General features: G+C 36.5%; 1 long non-coding RNA gene across 1 annotated transcript in view; it reads right to left on the bottom strand.

The window, feature by feature from the left end:
• The window catches only part of LOC140685717 (uncharacterized), a 139278-nt gene that overhangs the window by 73492 nt on the left and 42075 nt on the right, over positions 1–23711 (bottom strand). The window contains exon 2 of the long non-coding RNA XR_012059073.1: positions 15027–15088. This is a non-coding gene — a long non-coding RNA (uncharacterized lncRNA). The remainder of the gene's footprint in view (positions 1–15026; positions 15089–23711) is intronic.

Here is a 23711-nt window from a genome sequence, read left to right as displayed (position 1 = left end):
GCAAAAAGGGGGAGGGGATGAGGAGGTAAAATTTAAAAGGTGATTAAGTTGTTGCAAATATTTCCTGATTCAGGCCAGACTCGGGAGGGGATGTGTTAATTTCTTCCTTCCTGCAGCCATTCCTAGGTGGCCCTGGTCAGGATGTTTCCTGTGAGCTTAAATAAAGGTACTTTAGCTTAATGCTCAGGCATGGGAGGCAGGATTCCCAGAGATGGCCCATTATGTATACTTTAAGCTATAGGTGATATCTCTTTGGTGATTAACCTGTAGTAAAAGCAACAGAATACAAAGGTTAAAGTGAAAGAAACAGACCTAATATGGAGTCCAACTTGTTCTTCCCTTTAACACAATCAGAGAGAGTCAAGTTTTTATCATTTATACCCTAGTTATTCCTCATAACAACTGGCAGGAGCACTTAATGACCACCTTCTTTTCCAGATGAGAAGACAGATTAACTAATTTACCCATGATCACACAGCAAATAAATGGCAGCCCTTAGTTAAAACTCAGGTCTAACTCCACAGTTTCTAATCTTAACACTACTCTATGTTGTCTCATGTTGAAAGGGGATGAAAGTAGTTATAGGGGATGGAGCAGGGATGGGACACTGATTACCAGCATGAATGGAAAGAGAATAGCAGGGATGGATGACAGATACATAGACAAACAGATAATCACAATGCTCAAATCCTTCATCCTAGAAATAACATAAAGGCAACTTTGCTCCTCTCAGTTGATAGCACAAGTTTAAAAATGCCAGTCCAATAGTTCTGGATGTAGGAAATAGGATTGTGTTAGCAAGTCAAGGTTGGTGTCTTTCCATGACATTTAGAACCAGGAGCAACATAAACTTCATTCTATCGTCACAAGCCTATTATAAATTTATAAAGTTAAGTTCTTTATATAATATTCAATCATTCTTTCTGAATAGTCCATAAACTACTTCACAATTCTTTGGTGTATGGATAAATATTACATAAGTTAGTCAGAAACAGACAGGAATAAGCTACAGGACAAAGCACACAGACTACAATAAAACTTGGTCAATATTTCCCAGGTGCCATTTTAAAAGACACCATGATGCAAAGAAACTGAAAACTGTGTGAACTCTTTCTATGCTACCAAGATGTGCATTTGGTAAAAAGTTCAAAATAGAACCATTTAAAATTAGCAGTATTAAATACACAATGAGAATTGAGAAAATACCATGTTTTTCAGAGAAATAATTTGCAAATTAGCAGTAGAAGCATGTAAAATGATTATATAAATGAGGTTTTCATTCTGAGCAAATGGCTTGACTGAGGTAAAAAGTGGTTGTTTGCAGATGAAAGAAAAACAGAAAAGAGAACTCTGTGTCTCTTGTACATCGTGATCCAGAGTGCATATGACTCTACAGAGAGGAATTACTTGATGTTGCTGCTTAACCAAATAATCCTTGCAGAGACGTCCAGAGGCTATACCACAGCTTCCTGTTCCCTGTTCTGAGATTTTCTGACCCGTAAATTCTCCCCAAACTAATTTTGCCTGAGTTGATATTGCGTGAGCACTTCTGTTTTGCTTCATTTTTGCATTCCAAACTGTACATCTGTCTTTGGATTTTTTAAGGCTTCTTCTTAACCTGCTGGTTTCACACTAAATGCCCCACTGTATCATGGAAATAAAATGTTCCACTGTGCACTTTTTCCACTTACTGAATCAGAAGTCACATAAAGGCATAAATCTTAGTAGAATTCAGTGGATTCCATATAAATTTAAGAATTGCTTATTTCAAATAAAATAATATAGATCTATTCTGCAGAAGCAAATTATACACTCTTGACATAAAACAATAGCAGCTGAACCTAAAAATAAAGAGCCTAAAATAAGGTGGTATAGCATTTGGAATGGAAATAATAATAATAATAGATAGAATTTATTGAGCACCATTATTCTAGGACATAACATTTTATCTTTTAATCTATGAGTTATATGGCTAAAAATATTGCCATCTCCAATTTACAAATGAGGAAGCTGAGACACAGAAAGCTTATGAAAATTACCCAAAGTCACACAGCAGTTTGCAGTAAAGCCCTAACTTGAACTCAAGCGGTCTGTAAGTAGAGACCAGGACCTAACAGCTCTGCACATTGCCTCTCAATCTGGGTGAAAAGACCAAGAAACGCTGCTTATACAGAACTCACCCAATGGCAACTAACTAGGTAAAGGAAACTGGACAAATGTCAAATACAAATCCAAAATTAGATAACAAGAATAGCGTTGTCATCAAAGGAAACAGAGTTTGGGGAGTGTTGAGTTCAAGTTCCAGCAGAACTATCAGGTGGAGATGTCAAGGAAGCATTTAGAAATACAGGTCTAGAACTCAGAGGAAGAGACCTCAGATAGATAAGTGGGAGCCATCTTCACAGAGGAGATGTTTAGAAAATTGGAAGCAGATAAGATACTCCAAGGAAAATAACAGAAAAAGAATAGTGGTCAGAATATATACAACCTTAAGAATGCTTCCATCTAGGTGGTAAGAATAATAGTAGAAAACGAGTACAGGCTGTGTTCAAGAGGAAAGAACATTTCAGGAGACAGAGGTCAACACTGCATGAATATAGAGAAATGGGAACAGAGATTAGTCTACTGTACTTGATATTTAGAAGGTACGTCAAAAACTTCAAGACAGTGGTTTCTAATTTTAGTAGTAAATATTGTTATAAAAAATTTGGATAAAAGCAAAAAATAAAATGCGTTGATCAAATGCACAGATGTCGTAAGGATAAAAAATCAGATGCAACAATGAAAAATTTAATTTTCTATAAAGAGAAGCCAAAATTAGCATGATGAAATTTAGTAGGGGCAAGTAAAATATTGTATATAGTCTAAAAAATAGATTTGCTACAAAACTGTGAGAAGCTGGATTATCAGTAACTCATATAAAAATGATGTGGGTGATATTTTTTTAATTTGAATTTTCCTTTTATAATAAAGTTAATACAACCATATTATGAAAGATTTATTTATATAGATTTTTTTTGAAAACCTTATATAATCTCACTACCTTAACAAGAACAGTGTAAGCATTGGTATGTTCACTTATAATACTTTTGTCTCCTTTTTGTCTTTTATACATGCAAGTAATACAAGATATATACAATTTCATATACTGTTTTTTTCACTTAACATTGTATCATTAGCAATTTACATATTGTATGATTATATTAACATTAATAGGTTTTATTGGTTATGTAATAATTTTCCAACCACTTAATACAACATAATTTACCTACCCAATTCTCTCATTTTAAAGACTGTTTTCAGTTTTTCACTTTAGATACAGTATTATACTGGCTTTAAAAATTAACTGGGATAATTTTAATATTTTCTATTCATCAGTACAATTCATATTTTATATTTATATTTTGTATATGTTACTTTTATGTTTTATGGAAGGATGATTATCTGATTCATCAAATGTTAAATGGAGTCACCTATATTTCTAAATTTATTCTACACTTGTTAGTCTTACATTTGAAGTCTCATATTTCTAATTTAAATTTTGGTGTTTGATATTTTCCCAGATTTTTTTTTCCATTTCACTTAGATTTTCTAGATTTATTAGACTAGAACTGCAGGAAGTGGTAAACATTTTCTGTAAAAGACCAAATAATAAATATTGCAGGTTTTGTGAATTATACTATCTCTGTCATAACTAGTCAACTCTGCTGTTTTAGTATGGAAGAAGCCATAGAGATGGCATAAACAGATGGGTGGGGCTGTATTCCAATAAAACTTTATTTAGAGGCTCATATTTTTCATAGATGAATTTTCAAATTCATGAAGTTTGAGTTTTGTATAATTTTCACATCACAAAATGTTATTCTTTTCATTAATTCAACAATTTAAAACTGTAAATATCATTCTTCGCTTCTATCCCTTCCAAAATTAAGGTCAAACTGCTGCATCTGACTCCCCTTACCATTCAGAAAGAAGCTGAGTGCTTCATGGGCATCTTTAGTTTATGGAGAGAACATGTATCTCATTTAGGCATGCTTCTCTGATCCTTTTTCCAAGTAAGCCAAAGAGCTGCTAGTTTTGAATGGCACCCAGAACAAGATAAGGTACTGTAACTTTCCAAAGATGATGTGCAAACAGCTGTGAGACTTGGTGACATGGTCCCACTAACCCAGTAGTCCTTAGAGTGTCTCAGGCAGATAGGAATGCTGTATGGAGCTCTTGTCAGGCCTCTATAGGTAAATCACAGTACAGACCTATTGGATTTTAAACAAAGCTCTGCTCTCCCCTGAAGATAACTATTCTCCTTTTGAAAAAATAAATAAATAAATAAAGCTTTCGGTATGCTACCGGAACTTAATAGAGACTGAAGGTTTGGCAACAGCCCACAAAGTTACCATAAGACTTGAGCGTCCCATCTTGAATTGGGTGTTGTCTAAATCATCATATCTTAAATTTGGGCCTACACTGCAACATTCATCATCCAATAAAAGTGGAATATATAACATTAGGCTTGAGCAGATTCTTAAATCCACACATAAATTGCATGAGCAAGTAGCCTAGAGTCCGTGGACCCTATTACTGCTACATTATCTTCTTTCTCCTCTCTCTCAACCTGCACCTATGCTCTCATGGGGAGTTCTTCATGACTATCTGACTGCAGAGAAAAACAATGGGCCATATTTAGAGATGGCTCTACATGATATGCTGGCAATATACAAAGTAGACAGCGACATCTTACAGTCCCACTCTGGAGGAGCCAAGAAGGAAAATTATGAAGTTATATCTTCACAGTGAGCATGAATTCAATTAGATATGATTATTCACCTTGCCTAGAAGGGGAGACTGCCAGAGTGACCTCTACTGTTTCATGAGTGGAGGCCAATAGTTTTGCTAGATGCTGAGGGGCTTTCTTTAACATCAAAAATAGAGAACACCAAAGGATGTTCCTTGTTCTCTTCTTTCCTGTGATGGCTTATACCTTCCAGATTACTGTACCCCTCTGCCTGTCATTGTCACCATTGGCCATGTTTCATTAACTGTAAAGTTACAGAATTGATATAGATAAGGATGAATATAACAGATATAGAAAGAAAAATTGTAGGGATAGATGAGGAAGTAGTAAGTTGTTCATCTTATCAAACTTCTCATACAATAGAGCATTTGCTATTGGTTTTCTAACTGATGAAAGTGTAAATCTTTGAAGAATGGGCAAGTAATGGAAGAAGTACAAATCTACCTTTCTAGTATCTGAACCTCCCATTTTATTTCTGGTCTCATCCACTCTCTACTTAATCAAAACCTTTTCTACAGTCTAGAATAAAATCGATTCCTTTCATGAATCTATGCACATTCAAAATTATTTTGATTAAATTTGGAAAAAGCAAATCTAGCTAAATTGCAATTTAGCCCAAAAGTCAAGGCTAGTTCTTCAACACCAAGAGCTTTGATTAAATGCATTATCCAGAAGTGTACATCTTAGAAATAGAAAAAACTGGAGGCCATGTGCTTGAATAGTGGTAGTGGTAAAAGGAACTTTATACCCAACGAAAAGAAGACATAAGGGTGAGACACCATGATAAAATGGCTGCTTTCAAATATTTTAAAAAATAGTCATAAGAGGCAGAGCAAAGTATCAAAAGGTGTACCTGTGTATTGATTAATAAATTTGATGACATTGAAATGTAGATTTTGATTCAATACAAAAAAAAAAGACTTGCGCAAAATAATTAATCAAGCAGAGGCTAGATAATCAATCATCAGGGGTTTTATAGAAGGGATCCCTGCACTGAGAAGTTTGATCCATTCTATGTAATAACCTTAAATCTTGTCAATGTTTTAATTTCAGGAGAAAAGATAGCTCCTCTGAAACAGAAAATTTCTTTTCCAACCTGTAACACTATCTTCTAAATGATAGTTATTGAAAGAAAGGATTTTATGAACAAAAAATGTCAAATAAATATTAGAAGGGTTCTTTTTTTGCTAATTAATAGGCAAAAAAGCATTCCCAGAAATTCCTCTAAGCTAAATGATGTATAGAGAAATTTTTCTGTAATATCCCCTGAGCCAACTAATACATAACAAAGCTCTGATTTATACAGTAGAAGCCAGTCTCACTTGGCAGAGAAACTCCACACTATGGGAAGAATCACAAGGTTTAACCATATTACAGATTAAATATTTCTCTTAAAACTTGGTAAAAGAAATATTTTGAAGGACTCACTTTCTGGATATTGAATGCTTAGACACTGGAATAATTAGAAATAGCATATATCAGTTTTTCTTCAGAGAGTTCAAGACCCAGGGGTCTCATTAAGCACACCTGAAAGAATTATGATGTCTGATAATTAATTCCACACATATTGTTTTATTCTGTTAGGTTTTATACCTGAATGCAAGCAAAGCAAAGGAAAGAAAACAATAAGGGATTCAGAATTCTCTCACAGCCAATCTCTACTAATAGGAAGAGAGAAGTCTACTGTGTAAGTAAATTAGGGTGGATTTCTTACACACAGCTTCCCAAAATATACCTTCTCTTGAATTATACAGCTTGTTATCAAGCACTTAATAACTTTACTTGACAGTAAGTGAAGAAAAAAACCATTCCTAACCTCTAACTTTCTAAATATCTATCATTCACACTTAGAAACCTTGGCACAAACCTTTCATTGGCTATCTTTTCCCAAGCTCCAATTCCTTTCTAACTGACACCCAACTCCACCCCTACCTCACTTCTCCTTTATTAGTTCCTTTACTGCCTTCAAGAGTATCTTTGTTCTAGTAAAATCATAATAAAATTTATATGGAAAAATCAAAGACCTAGAATTGTCAAAGCATTACTGAAGAAAAAGAAAGAGGCTGGAGGAATAACTCTCCCAGACTTCAGACAATACTATAGAGCTACAGTCATCAAGACAGCATGGTATTGGTACAAAAACAGACATATAGACCAATGGAATAGATAGAGAGCCCAGAAATGAACCCACAAACTTTCAGTCAACTAATCTTCAACAAAGGAGGCAAGAATATACAATGGAATAAAGACAGTCTCTTCAGCAAATGGTGTTGGGAAAACTGGACAGCAGCATGTAAAGTAAGGAAGCTAGAACACTCCCTTACACCACACACAAAAATAAACTCAAAATGGATCAGACCTAAACATAAGACAAGATACAATAAACCTCCTAGAAGAAAATACAGGCAAAGCATTATCTGACATATATCTCAAAAATGTTCTCCTAGAACAGTCTACTCAAGCAATAGAAATAAAAGCAAGAATAAACAAATGGGACCTAATGAAACTTACAAGCTTCTGCACAGCAAAGGAAACCATAAATAAAACAAAAAGACAACCTACGGAATGGGAGAAAATTTTTGCAAATGAAACTGACAAACGCTTGATCTCCAGAATATATAAGCAGGTCATACGACTTAGTAAGAAAGAAACAAACAACCCAATCCAAAAATGGGCAGAAGACCTAAACAAGCAATTCTCCAATGAAGAAATACAAATGATCAATAGGCACATGAAAAAAAGCTCAATATCACTAATTATCAAAGAAATGAAAATCAAAACTACCATGAGGTATCACCTCACACCAGTTAGAATGGCCATCATTCAAAAGTCCACAAATGACACATGCTGGAGAGGCTGTGGAGAAAAGGGAACCCTCCTACACTGCTGATGGGAATGCAGTTTGGTGCAGCCACTGTGAAAAACAGTATGGAGATTCCTCAAAAAACTAGGAATAGACTTACCATATGACCCAGTCATCCCAGTGCTGGGCATATATCCAGAAGGAACCCTACTTCAAAATGACACCTGCATCCCAATGTTCATAGCAGCACTATTTACAATAGCCAAGACATGGAGACAGCCTAAATGTCCATCAGCAGATGACTGGATAAAGAAGAGGTGGTATACTTATACAATGGAATACTACTCAGCCATAAAAACCGATAACATAATGCCATTTGCAGCAACATGGATGCTCCTGGAGAATGTCATTCTAAGTGAAGTAAGCCAGAAAGAGAAAGAAAAATACCATATGAGATTGCTCATATGTGGAATCAAAAACAAACAAACAAACAAACAAAACATAAATACAAAACAGAAACAGACTCATAGACTTAGAATACAAACTTGTGGTTGCCAAGGGGGTGGGGGGTGGGAAGGGATAGACTGGGATTTCAAAATGTAGAATAGATAAACAAGATTATACTGTATAGCACAGGGAAATATGTACGAGATCTTATGGTAGCTCACAGAGAAAAAAATGTGACAATGAATATATACATGTTCATATATAACTGAGAAATTGTGCTCTACACTGGAATTTGAAACAACATTGTAAAATGATTATAAATCAATAAAAAATGTTAAAATAAATAAATAAGTAAATAAACTAAAATTTTTAAAAAAGAGTATCTTTGTTCAATTCTGACTAAATCACCTATAGCCTCCATTTTCATTGGTATACTTTCTCTATCCTCCTTAATCTGACAATACCACATACCAAAAACCTCAATAAACATTAATCTTCACACTGTGTTCAATACAACTGTCAAGAAGGAAAAGTTTTACAGAATTTGTAGTCTTCATCAATAAGTAACCACTATTTTCAACAGTTATCTAATGATTTCTAGTGTATAGTTAGCCTGAATTTATTTCTCCAGTTCTCCTTCCACTATCCTAGCTTATTTTTTCTCTTTATATTCCCTATATATTATGCCTCAGATCTCAGTCTTACTCTCTTGTCTCTTCATGCATTATCTTATATTAATGTCATATACTGAACTTGTATTTTGGTTGGAAAACCTCTCAAATCTAAATAAACTAAGTCTTATCCCAAATTTCAGATATTCACATCCAATTATCATGAGTCTACCACGTTCTTCTCCTCCAACCAGCATCTTCTTCTTCTCTATCTGTTAATTTGGTCCATTAGTCTCCTGATCACATGGGCAGAGTAACCCAAGGTTGAGGTTTGATTTATCCCTCCCTCTCTCTTCAACCACTTAATCAAGTTCTATTTATCCATTCTTACTAATGCTACTCATACTTGTTACTTCTTTTCATCTCTAAAACACCTCAGTATTTGCAGTTATTGCCTACCACACAATTGTCAATGTTTTCTACTTGGGTTCCCCTTTTCCAATTCATCTCAAATCCCTTCAGTCCTGCACATCACTGACAGATGAACCATTTCCTGCTCAGTAATGTCAATGGCTCTCTGTTGCCTCCTAAACTCATTTAAAACCTGTAGCTTAACACTAAAGGCCCCAAGTGCCCTGTGTCTACCCACCAAACCCCACATCCAACCACGAAACAAATATGCCTTGATTTACTGCTTAAAGTTCTTCAGTCACTTCTCACTGCACAAAAAATTCCATCGTGGGTTAGGGGTATGGGTAACACTGCTTTCTCCATTTCTCTAGTCTGCTAAACACTCCAGGTCTTTAACCCACTCCTGAATCCTCCTCATTGAAGTAGTATTTATTTTCTGATTGGAAAGTCTGAGAAAGCTTGGTTGCTTCCCCTTCTTTCTCAGTGGGAGTCAGAGAGCTAACATTTTTCTCTACTCTTCTTTGTAGTAGTTTTCACAAAAGCAGGGCTCCATGTGTGGTGACCTACATTGTGTGTGGCCACCACTGTAACTGGGTAAGTCTGCCTAATTCTGAACTTCAGTAATAAGGAGACCACTGTTGTCACGCATTCATGTCACTTTCTCCCATATGGATCTGATCATTAATAAAGTTGATGTTTAGTTCTGTTGACACCATTTTATCACTCAACTGATTTATAACTAAAGCTGGAAAAACAAAGATGCCATTTACAGGCCTTCTCAAGTTCAAGACAATTCATGTTTCTTATTCTGCCCACCTTTTGGCATCACCCTGCCACTTTCTGCATCCATTCTATACGCTTGCCATGCTACCTGTAACTTCCCAGATGTGCCTTCTTGTTTTCACCAGCAGAACTGTTAATCCGCCATTTCCCCAGCTTGTGTAATCCTTCCAAATTCCTGTCCTTTATTTAAAAGCCTGAAGACAATTTGAATTTTATTACCTCTTAAAAACCATCCTTGATATTTCCAAGAAACAAATCCAATCTTGGCCCAGGTGAGCCCTACTGAAAAGCCCACCAAGTTTTATAAAGCATACATATCATATCATATCTTAGTATGTCAAATCATATAGGAGTGATTGAAATTCCTTTGAAAAGCTAACACCTAAACATACTTACTATACATTCTCTAGTTCAATATGCTTATAATTTCCCTCAAAAAGTATGTTACTGTACAAGTCCAACTGTTAAAAGTTGAAGTGGGATTTAGATTTAATAAGGTGTTTTTAGCCAGATGATCTAGAAATACCTGAATCTTGCCCCAGACCATAGAGAATGTCCCTTCCCATAAGGCTCCTAAGGAAGCAGACCACAGGGAATATTGGCAAAGGAAAAAGAAAGAAAGGGGAAAAAAATTCATTTTATTAGGCAGGCATTGGGTCCTAAACTCAAACGAAGACTGTATCAGTAAGCTAGAATCTGCTATGTGTTACGCTGCAGACCTAAAGGGCCTCTGAGTCAAAGTTGGAACCTCAGGTCTTATCTTTCTCTGACCAGCCACACAGAGGAAAAGACAGAAAAATGCTAAGTCTGAAGGGGGCCCTGAGCCTGGTGAAGAGTAGTCTGGAGACATGCATGGGGAGCCATTTGCCTAGAGATGGTATTGAAGTTTTGAAACTAGATGAAATCACCCAGTTAGTGAATTAAATAGGAAAGAAAAGAGCAGGACTGAGCCCTGGGAAGATTCAGAAGCACCACGTAAGACTTGAAGAGTGTCTAGAAAGAGGAAAATAGGGAGTATATCTTATCCTTGAAGCCAAGAGGGCATAAAAAATATTTGAAGGAGTATTTATGACATTATTCAAATTCTACTACTGGGTCAAATAAGAAGACGGAGAAAAAGCCCATTGGGTTCAGCAGCATGGAGATCACTGATGACTTCAAATACCCAGGGCAGATGGTCGAAGTCCTAGTTTCACTACTGACTAGCTATGTGACTGTGAGCAGTCTTTGATTTCTCATCTCTCACAACACGATGATGATGATGATGGTGACGATGATAAATCCTAACTCGAAGTGTTATTATGCAAATTAAATAACATATATTAAATGATCAATACAGCACCTGTAAATGTCACATCATAAGTTTTCAAATATAACCTTTTAGTCCTGGAAGAGTAAGGAGAGGTCAAAGGCAAATCAGTTCTTTCTCACACAGGCACTATGAGATATTTAATAGTTGTTTCACCACATCCATCAAACTTGTTCTTCAGCTTCCCAACTCTTCTGTTCTCTTCCCCTCCCTAATTCCTAAAAGTTATTCTCTCTAATATAGTTACTCATTTACAAAATTAAACTTCATGGCATTTTCATGAGGAAAAGCAACATGTTTTCTACATAGCTCCAGTTGCTTTTTAAGCAAATATATTTCAGTACAAGAAGTGAAGAAGCCAAGCATCTCTTTTTCATCTATAACTCAAACCCCAAGGTACTACTACCATCCTAAACAGTTTTCAGTTAGTGCTGAATACATATGCACACAGTAAATATGCATATGCAGTAACAGTGGAGTATGTAGCCTCCAAATTTACTGTACCTAATAAAATTGTGTGCTGGAACAGTCCTATCTGCCCACCATATGTCTATGGTAGAATGCTGGTGACCTAATGAAAAACTTTAATTCCCATTTGACATTCTTCATAGTAGTAATCCCTGTGCTGACAGGTGGCTAGTAATTTCAAAACTAATTATGGAGATACTACCTGCAGATGTTTGGGAATGTACTACAAATTCTTGTAAATGGGTACCATAGGAGTATGTGGAAAATGATAGCTAATATAACTTTTATTATAAAGAGACACATTCTCCTCAGGAACATCTGGAAGATCTTGTGTATGAAAGAATTAGAGGTGGGTAACAGGGCCTGTGCAGAGAACCTTGGCACTTCATAAGTATACACAGCTTCATGGTGTCAGCAAGACACTGATTTGGTGCAAGGATTCTAAGTCTTCACCCTGCATCACCTCCCTCTTGGGCTCAACTTCAGGACAGGAGCCAGATGCATAATTCCTCCCTTTTCTTTTTCCAACAAAAGGAACAAACTAGGACAATATATCAAGTTTATAACTGCTAACAAAAGTCAACGGGTGTGCACGGATATATTTTCTGCCTACAAGTGTTCTTTAAATGAAATGTTCTGCATGTAGCTGGAATGTTAACTGTCGGTTATTCAGCTTCTCAAAAGATAACAGTCTCAAAAAAGTACAAGCATTATTTGTCAGCAGCTGCATTTTGCTAAACAAATTAAATAATGTCTATTTATACAGAAAGCACAGAGTACTGTCCAAAGGCAGATTCCTACTAGTTCCGATTGTATTTGACATTATTTCTTAAATTATGAAATGCTTCAGCAGACTCTATTTCTGCCATGGTTAGACCTTTCACTGTTAATGATAAAATAATCCATGTAAGGTGTGTGGATCAATGCATTATATGCATAATTTGTTTCCCAGTGATTCCATGTTTCTTAAACTATCTCTCTTTAAAGCTTGTACTTTTTACTTTTGTAAACAAAAGAGTTTTGTCTATAAAACTGCCCTGCAGTCTATACTAGAGATCATATATCTGAAATAAAATATTTAAACATTTATTCTTTGTATTATAGCAGTAAATTCTATTTAAAAATAGTCATGGCCCTTGCTAACAGTATTTTTTACAATTTGAAGTCAAAAATTACTAACCAAATGATTCGATTACTCATAAATGCCAGCTCTTTTTTGGAGATATTAAATATCATAAATTACACTTGTACAGAACTTTGTGAAGCACTTTTACACTTTTTATGATTTAGATTTCACTACAATCTAGTGAAATAGCTAGGATTGATGTTTCTGGTTTCATCATCCATGAAACTGGAGTTCAGCAAAATAAAACAGCTTTTAGGATTACATGACTAATACACACACAAACCAGGGAGAAACCAACTGAGACTTTCTGGTTCCTAGCTGATTGCTTTGGACAATTCATGAAGCTTCTTCAACAAAAATATCATCATCATCATCATCATCCTCATCATCATCATCATCATCACCACCACAATCTAAAAGACAGACTTTACCTCCAAAATGTTCAGCTCTTTCTCAGAGTTATTCATACTGATTTCGGGGTATTAAAGAATTAACCTTACTCAAAGAAATGTCTGCTTTTGCCCTCTTTGATTAGGAGGTGTTCTCTAGGAAGAACGTCTTTACTTACTTGGGGCCCTGACCACCTAACAGTCTAACCATGTGAATCATCATGGGAGTTTTGGGCCCTGTAGTAACAATACTACCTCCAGGAGGGATGACGACAGAAGGTCAACTATGTGGGCAGTAAACCATGGAGCCCCAATAAAATTCTGGACATTAAGGCTCAGACAAGCTTCCTCAGTTAGCGATACTCTGAATTATCACACATCATTGCTGGCTGTCCATGACTACAGGGGCAGAGGACAGCTGGAAGCACCATGTTTGGAATGCTCCTGGACTCTGCCCCATACACTTCTTCCTTTGGATGATTTTAATCTGTATCCTTTCACTGCGATAAACTACAACCGTTGACTGTAAGAGCTTTCAGTGAGTTCTGTGATCTTAGTAAATTTTTGAACCTGAAAGGAGAACCTTCTTGGGAACCCCCAAATTTGTGATTAGTATCAGAAGTGAGGGTAGTCTTGTGAACTATACTCTCTAACTTTGCATTAGGCTAACTTCTCACATTCAGATGAATGTAGTATTTCTTTAAATGATCAACTGATTAGTTCTTATGCTGAAAAGAACCCCACTTTAATTTCATAAGGAATATTTGATTTATTTTAAAAAAAATTTTGTGAGTATTACTAGGATTTTGACTCCACCAATACGGAAAAGAAGCACTCGAATGTAATATACAGTGTTTTCTCTCTCAACAGTAGTCTAATTTCTTTGCTATGATAGAATAAACCCAAGCTACAATATAGTGCCAAATATTATGTGTACAATGGTTCTTTTATCTCTGTTACAACTAAATAAAGCCAACAAGGCTATGTGTCATTTCCTCTGGCAAAGCATTAAGTCAGTTTTTTTTTTTTCAGAAAATTTTGGGCAGCACAAGTCAACCAAAGCAGTAAAAGAATACCCAGCAGTTAAGCCCCTAAAAATGCTGAGAAAACTAAGAAACTGATACCCATATGTATAACAAATCCAACTTGGAAAGTGCGTAAGTCAGTTCATAAAGTTTTACATATTACTTGAGCTCAGAACTCCAGGACCTGCGCTGCACGTGCATCACTTGATTCCTCTTTTTCCAATAAGAAGAAATGAAATAAGATCTTTAATCCCTTAAGAACCTATGTGCTCTAAACATCTTTGTAAATAGAGTTTCTTGTTACAGTGACCACTGAATATCCTTTTAGGCTTTAGAATATGCCAGAAATATAAGCTTTTCTACTGGAAAGATACCTAAAATGAAGAAACTATGAGAGATTTAAATTCCTAGGAAGACATCAGTGAGCTTCCTAAAATGTCCTCAACGTGACTTCAATTAAAGGAAAAAACTTCAAAACAAATCTCTTTTCCCAGTATTTCAAAATAATAATAAAGGCAAAGTATCTCTAATTATTATTAGTCTAAAATAACACTAATTTAAGGCCTAAAATATATACAACTTACTAGAGATGTGCAGTCATCCAAGCAGTATTATCTCATTTAAGTTTCTCTTGTCATCAGAGAACATGTTACATACATTCTTATGTAAGTTTTGATATTGAGTAAACAAATGTATTATATCCTCCTTTTTAAGTAACATGACTTTGATTTTCTTCATGAGGCAGTGATTGATAATACTGACTAATAAGCCACAGAACAGTGCTTAAGGAGGAGACATCAAAATTGTATGATAATCTGAAAGAGCCCCAATAAGCATCTGAAAACAACTAACCCACACTTACTTAAAGGCTGCTTGTTCTCTTTCAAGTTGTTGTTGGTCAAATTGATTTTTTTTTCTCTTAGCCTGCAAAAAAGAGGAAAAAACTGATGCCAAAGTGATTATTGTGTCTTCAGTATCATCTGGAGCAAATACAAAAGAACCAAACAGGGAACACTCCTCGACTGAAAAAGGGAGGTCTGCATCAGTAGCATTTACACTCTGTTACTACACAGAGGTTCCAGTCAAGCAGAAGGTATAACATTTTACATCCATGAGCACAAGTGTTTCTCTTTATAGGCCTTTTCCTTTACAGACTCATGAATCTGTGAGAACAACAGACTTTATGACGATTTTCCATGGGAAAATGTTCATGAATTTTAGTAACGGCCCAGTTATCATTTCATCAGTATCCCACTGAATTGCATTGTAAGGCCAAGGCTAGCAACTTCCTATTGGAAATGCAGATAAAGAAATTGGTGCAAAAGGCTTTCATATCTTTGATTAGAAAATCATTTCTCACAAACTCTTTCCTTACAATCTTTCATCCTCTGCTCTTCTCTTTCCCAATTTTTTTTCTTTTTACAAATAGCAAACCCCTGCTCTTTGCACAAGAGTCAGGTCAAATATCACATTCTCTCTGAAGCTCTCCCAGACAAAACTCTGGCTTCTCCCATGAAGTCATCATACCATCCTTACTACTCCTTTAATAATTAGTGCCTAGTTCTATTAGCACTTACATCCCTATATTGTAGTTATTTGCTACATTTTTTTGATATTTGTATCCTCAGCAGTTAGCAGAGCCACAGAATAGGCATTCAGCCAATCTTTATGATACTAGTATTTAAATAGGTGAAAGAAAGAAAAAATGCCCCTGAGATTATGGTTAGTTTTATGTATAATTATATCCAGAAAACACTGATAGCCATGAACATTAATATGGATTACAAAAATTCTTTTACACTAAGAAAGAAGCAAATAGAATTTCAAGTAATTTGTGCTATAAAAAAAACCCAAATAGCAGTATTAAATTCCTACATATAATAGGACAAAACTGAGCACATATGAAAGACATTTTTCTTCCATCCTCAAGTTGTTCAATATCCATCATCACTTTAATAGTCCTGATTATAATCCAAATGGTGCATCTGACTTAATCACCTAAAAACAGTATGTCCAGCATGTGAGGAAGAAAAAGTGGGTAAAATATTCCAGGGGAATGGTCATCTCACAGAATAATTCTTACTGAACTCAAGCTTCTGGATTCTTAGGTTATGCAAATACTGAAACCACATCAAAAACAGAATCCTGTTTCACAGACTCATGGAATCACTGAACCATTGACTTGCATTGAGAAAACAGATTGGGAAGTGAGAAGTCAAAATGCACACAAATATTTACAATGTGAATTAAGCCTCCTTTATTTTACAAATAAAAAAATAAACTAATGCCCAGAGACACTGAATGACCTATAGAAGATCACCCTCCTTGCTGACTCTGGTCACATTAATGAAAGGGTGCCGAGATAGCTTGAAAGGTCCATATGACAATTTTATTCTGCCATCTCCCACCAAAACCTCTGGGCATGCAGCTTGATGGCTACCATTTATACATTCATATAAGAAGGGCTGAGATCCTTTATACTGGATACAGCAGCTCCCACATAATAGAATGCTGACATGTTCTACCAGGAGTAACTTTCCTCAGAAGATATGGAAAGTAACTGAGCTTATAAGATAATATGGCAAAGTTTGGGTGCTGATAATTTATTCTAATATTTTTCTAAGCCTGTTCTACTCTTACGGTAATATCTCATTTATATGTTTATTAGCATCATTCTGAATCATTACCACAGACTTCACTACTTGTCCTAACCAGCCTTCTCACAAATATGGGCACCTACTGACAGGTTTACTAAACAAGAGTTTTCACTTTGCCAAAATCTTCCCATTGAAAAAGCCATTTCAAAGACCAATCTCTGCTAATAATGGGTCAGAAACAGTAAATGGTTCTTGTGGAGGATTTTCTGTGTGTTTGTTAATAATTGCTTAATTCTCTTAAGATTACTTATCACAATCTAGTGATGTTTTTCTTGTAGTATTTGAATATTAATAAAATTACCTGTGGAACCATCAAAGAAAAATTGCACAAGTTAAACAACCAAAGATTTTATTCAAGACTATTACAATAGGGGAGAGAGACTGAACTCAACTCTGCTGAAACACAAGGCAGGAGACTACTTAAGCCCTATGGTGAGCTAATGGAAAATCACTGGAGGACATTATTGAGGAGGTTGGCAATATGATTAAATCATCTGTATTGCTAATTAGTTCTTATGGACATTAGATTCCCACCCTCCCGCACAGTCTGAGAGATATGGGTGCTCTCTTTTTTGATGATTACATTTAAAGGGGATAGTCCTAGGTCCTTGAGAAAGACATCCTTGGACTTTCAATTTGGCAAGAGGCTGGTAGAAGATTATATATCAAAGGGGCAGAGAATAAATTTACAATTACAAATGTTCTATAGTGAATGCTTCAAGAAAAGGGAGATAGGAGCCTATATCAGAAAGACACAAACCTTTAGTCAACCTGAGGGTCACAAACAGTTTAGTCAACCTGAGGGTCATTAATATGTTGTTCATCACTATCAGTTAAACTATAAAATCCTTATCCTAGTCATTCTTATTCAACAAGCACTAATGTGGGCCCAGGAAATTTTTAACAAACATTCTAGTGATTCTCATGCAGGAGTTTTACGGAATGGCCAACTGGTTTCAATTCTTATCAGTTGGTTGGGTTGTTTAATCCCTGTGTTGATGTTAGAGAAAACATTCAGGCTCAGAAAGAGGGCCATGATCTGGTGAACGGGTGCCATCTGCAATAAGCAAAGAATGGGCATGGGTAGAGTCTGGAGGCATACTGTGTAGTTTCTATACTCACTGGGTGCTTCCCTATTGTACAACTCCCATCACTAGCCACTTAACTATTTCATTAAAACAAAAGTTAAATCCTGTAGAATCTATTTGCTGAGTAATCCAGTGCTTTAAGTTATCCCTGAAACACTGCAACTTTAAAGAGGAGCTACGCAGCTTAAAATCTCTTGGCTGGCACAGAAAATTTTTCATTTGTAAATGAAAATGCAGGAGCCTATTACCTTTTAGCCATTTCAGGAGGTACCAGAATATATTGGTAGATTTCCTCCAAAGTGCAAGACAAGATATTGAACCTTGAACCCACCTACTATTTAAAAAGAGGTACAATGCTTGATGGGTCTGTTTGGATTTTGGAGGCAATATATACCATATTTGAGCACACTCTGAGACCCATTTATCAAGCAGCCTCAAAGGCTGTCAGCTGTAAGTGGAGCCTGGAGTAATAAAAAGCTCTGCAGCAGAACCAAGCTTCAGTACAAGTGGTCACTTGGACTTTACCCATATTCCTATGTCACCTACTCCTGCTTCATTGTCTCTTCTCCCCTAAACCACAATCCATGCTTCATAGGGAATTACTTTTGATCATCTGAGTGAGGCAGAAAAAAACCAGTTTTTAGATGGTTCTGCATAGTATTTCATCACAACCTGCAAATGGACTGCTACACTTACATACCCATCTAGCAATGCTCAGAAAGAAACTGGTGAGGTAATCCTCTTTATGAGTAGCATTTCAAGCAATTCACCTGGTTTTCAATTTTGTATAGACTGAGAAATGCAGATCTAAAGTGATCAGTAGCTAGATATTTAGCTCAACAGCCAAGTAATTTGAAAGAGCAGCACTAGAAGATTAATGACAAGGACTAAAGAGTAGCTGGAAGGACCTCTCAGAATGGGCCAAAGAGTGGGGATATTTGTTTCATGTTAACGTTCACAAAAGAGCATCACATGCAGAGGAGAATCTAATAATCCCGTAGACAGACGGTATGTTTTATGGATGGCATTCAGTCTCTTTAACCATCTAAGCACTTGCTAATCATTCAGTCTCTCAACTCACCATCTAAGTGCTTGCTAAAACAAAACAAAACACATAGAAAAAGACTTAGTGGCAAGAATAGAGGCTAAAAATGGGCTCAACAGCATGAAATTTCACCAAGGAGGTTTATCTGTCTACCAGTTTTGAGTATGTAACTTGCCAAAAGTTGAGATGAAGATTGAGTCCCCAAGATATCACTATTCCCTGAGGGACTCAATCAGCTACCTGATGGCAAGTGTAAACACTAGACCTTTTGCATAAGTAACATTACGTGGTTTGTCCTCTCTACCATAGATACATTCTAGGTATTAATTTGCCTCCCTAGTCTACAATTCTGCCAGCACCAACATCATTAGACATATTGAATGCCTCATTCATCATCACGGTACTCTGTATAACATTGCTACTGGCATGGACTCATTTAACCACAAAGGAAGCATGACAATGGGCTTATGCTGATGAATTCACTGATCCTAATATCTAACTCATTATCCAGAAGCACCCAGCTTGGCAGAATGCTAGAACAGCCAACTGAAGCCCAGCTTGTGGCATCAGTTGGCAGACAACCCTTTCAAAGAAATGAATTATGTCTTACAGAATGCCATATATACTTTGAGTCAACTATTTCTCCCATTGTTAGAATATATGGATTTGAGAATCAAGGGGAAGTGAGACTGACTCCTTTCACTATTACAGTGAATACTTCACTAGGCGAATTTTTACTTCTGAACTCAGCAATTTTGAGTTATGCTAGCTTGCAAGTCTTAGTTTCCAAGATATAAATGATTCTACTAGAGAACCAACATTGGTTCTATGGAATGAAAGTTGAGACCAGTTATTTTGAGCTCCTTATGACACTGGAACAACAGACAAAGATAAGAATTACTTTATTGGCTGGAATGATAGATTCTGATCATTAAGAGAAAATTAGGTTGCTGTTATACAATTGGAACAGGAAAGACTATATTTAGAACATAGAGAATTCTCTGGGACATCCATTAAAAGTTCCATGTCCAATAGTAAAAGTTGATGGAAAATTACAGTAATTGAAAAAAACCCGGGCCACTGAGAATTCAAACACTTGGAAAATAAAAATTGTGGTCACTCTACAAGATAAAGAACATTGACTAGTAGAGGTACTGGTTAAAGGCAAAGGAAGACATATGGCCTTTTGATCACTTATAGAAATTAGAGTTGTAGTAGTACTTTTTCCTCCTTTCCCAGTATTATTTTATACAAGGACTGTTTTTTCTGGTTAACTTTCAAATTAGTCTTTGACTATAGATTATCCAAATAGATTGAGGAGTAATTAACATCCTCCAGTGATGGATATCAAGCCTTTGTCCTGGGACAGATGCTGAAACTTTGGGAATATAGATCTCTTTTTGGAGAGAGAGGGAGACCATCTTCCTTTATATGACAGTTATTTGTATCTTGTTAGGCTATGGCATTAAAATTATTACTGCTGTTTATAGAAGTTCAAATATGGGTAGGAGGATGTGTATGGATGTTAAGTAGCCAAAGGGGTAGGCTGTAGCTAGATATTAAGCTCCACATTCATATACTCTGCTTTATAATGCTGCGACTGGGGCTCAGCACACTGTACTTCTCCTTTGCCAGCTGCTTCTCTACTAACAAAGTTCTACAGTAGAGACACTAAACTGGAAGGCAAGAAGGGGAGGGAATTAACTTGTTCCTCTTGCTTTTGCTCTTCCTGAAACTGTACTCCAGAAACTGTACTCCACCCCCGACAGAAGAGGTTTGTTCCAGCAAGAGTTGATTCTAACCACAGTCCCAGAATCAGTCTTACCATACCACCTTAAATGTAAAAGTATCAGGTGGGCAGCGCCTTTCCTTAAGTGGTCTGAGTCCCAGTTCCACGGGTCCTTCCAAAGCAGCTGTGTACTCCTCTCTTCTCAGATCTTGGGCTTCTAGGGTTCTGGAGTTCTTGGGTTGTAAGATTTTAGGTTCTGCTAATTCTAACTTCTTCACTTGATCTCCCCGTTCCCAAGGATGGTGGCTACTTTCTGTAGTTATCACTTCATTTTCTCTAAGTGCCTCCTTTTTGCCTTGCCAGTCAGCCTAACTCCTGATGAACCACTTTCCATATCACAATGTCTCTGTTAAAAAAACTAGTGTGGTTTCTGTTTTCTAATCTTGATACACTGGAATATTAAATAAAAGATCAAATATATTTTTCTGTCCAAAATGTATATGAAAGCATATTTTACAGAAAATGATACCATCTATCACCACTTGAGTAAATTTGATAACTACCTGAAAATAAAAGATTTGGGTTAAATTTAAGTAAAAGTTTTCTCATATAACTATTTGCCAGTTGCTGAGGCCAAAAAGTTTGGAATCACCCTTTGCTTTTTTTGTTCTCATGCCCTACATGTAACCAGTTAGAAAATCTCATTGCTCCTAATGATTAAATATAGCTAGAGTCCAATCGCTTTTATCACTTTCACGGTTACTACTTTGGACAGTGGTTCTCAACTTCGGCTGCACACTGAAATCACTGGGAAGATTTTAAATTACCAATGCTTGGCCACACCCACAAATATTCTTATTAGTTGTTCTGGGTTTGGCCTTAGAGTTGGTATTTTTTTAAGTTCCTTGAAAGGAGACAAGGTTGAAAAGTAGTGACCCTCAGTCAAACCACCATCTTTCTAAAATGTATTATTATAACAGTCTCTGTCTAGTTTCACAGCTTCTGTTTTTCTCTCTCCCTAACACTAAAGCCTACTCTCCATAAAGCAGCAGAGTGATTTTTTTTAATGTACATGGTAGTCCAATGGCTTCCATTACAGAGTAAAATATATCTCCTGACCATAGCCTATAGGCCTTATATGATCTGGCCTCAGTGACCTCTCGCCACCTTCTCCCTCTCTTACCATCCTCCAGCACTGGTCTCTTTCAGTTTTTTTTAACACATCAGTCATGCTCTACTCTCACGGTCTTTGCTGCTGTACTTTGCAGGTAGCCATATGACTTCCTTGTCACTTCTTTGAGGTCTCTATTTTAACATCAACTTTTTTCAGAGAGGACCGTCCTGAACATCCTATATAAACAGTCCTCCCAGCCTGTCATTCACTATCTTCTTTACCCTGCTCTACTTTTCTTCTCAGAACTAACCATTTCCTGACATTATATTATGCCTTCTCCAATAGGATATAAGTTCCATAAGGTAACAACTTAGTGGCATTCACTTCTGTATTTCCAGTGTCTGGACAGTGTAAAACATAAAACAGGCACTCAAGAAAGTCAACCAAGATGATGACATAGGAGGCTCTTGAGCTCCCCTCCTCCCACAAATGGACAGCTACACACAGAGCAACTCCCTCTGAAAAAGATCCAAAAATTAGCTGAGCAATTCTTCTACACTGAAAGAATGTGAAATATCCACAGCAAAATGGTAAGGAAGGCTTAGATATGTTCTGGCCAGAAATCCTGCTCCTGACATAGTGCCACAGAATCAGGACAGAATCCCTATCTCTTAGCTTCTCCCTGAGGAGCAAAGGGTTTAGACACCACATCTTCAAATTTTAAGATACCCACTGGAGGGAAGGGTACCCCAAACTCCCATCCCTGAAAGCCAATATGGCTTGTGCCCATAAGACCCACAAAGCTCTAAAAAACTAAGAAACAACTCAACTTGTGCATGAGCATATACTCCAGGTGTCAACAGATAAATGGATAAAGAAAATGTAGTATATTTACACAATGGTATACTATTCAGCCATAAGAAAGAATAAAATCTTGTCATTTGCAACAACACTGATGAACCTGGAGGGTATTCTGCTCAGTGAAATAGGTCAGATAGAGAAAGACAAGTAACTGTATGTTTTTACTCATGTGGAATCTAAAAACCAAAACAAATAAACAAAACGGAAACAGACTCACAGATACAGAGAACAAACTAGTGGTTATTGGTGCAGTGGGGGACGAAGTAGGTGAAAGGTATTAAGAGGTACAAACTATCAATTACAAAATAAATAAGTCACAGAGATGTAATACATAGCACAGTGAATGTAGTCAATATTTTATGATAACTCTGTAGGGTGTGTAATCTATAAAAAATTCAAATCACTATGTTATACACATGAAACTATTTTATTGTAAGTCAACTATACTTCAGTTAAACAAAAAATATGTAAAGCAGAAAAAATAAAATATAATAAAACGATTATTATCTAAATCAGACATGGAGGAAGACTCAAGGTATAATTCATCCCTAGACAAAATTCCTCTCCAAATGTGAACCTGGGATACCAGATAAATTATACACAGGGAGAGAAATCAGAAAGAAGGAAGAAGTGATGGACCAAGTAAGTCCAAAACCCAGCAAGGCAAATTCCATTAGATTTAAAGGCTTGAGAATAACCCTCTCAGTTCAATGCTCTGCCCTGTAGACCCCCTAGAGTGGCAGAATCAAACCCAGAGATCTGGAGGGCAGCTCTGGCCCTTCAGCTCTCTGCAAGGGCTCTGTCCCTGGGGCAGAGGGCAGGACATTCTGATCTCTAAAACTAAAGAGGAAGGAGAAGCCAGCCCTGTCTATTAGACATGTGGTAGGAGTGGCAGCCCTGATGATCTCTGTATCATCTTCAGGGTCTTCCCTTTTCTTGAATGATAAAGCATGTCTGCAGTTGAAAAGCTCTGACACCTCGTTACTTAGAATCTAAGAGTCCTCCATCTTTCATTTTGTCTCATCTCTGTCCCCTTTCAGTTCAAACTGGCAG

The sequence above is a fragment of the Vicugna pacos genome, chromosome 2, assembly GCF_048564905.1.
Source record: "Vicugna pacos chromosome 2, VicPac4, whole genome shotgun sequence".
In the NCBI taxonomy this organism is placed as follows: domain Eukaryota; kingdom Metazoa; phylum Chordata; class Mammalia; order Artiodactyla; family Camelidae; genus Vicugna; species Vicugna pacos.
This window is presented reverse-complemented; position numbering and strand designations above follow the sequence as displayed.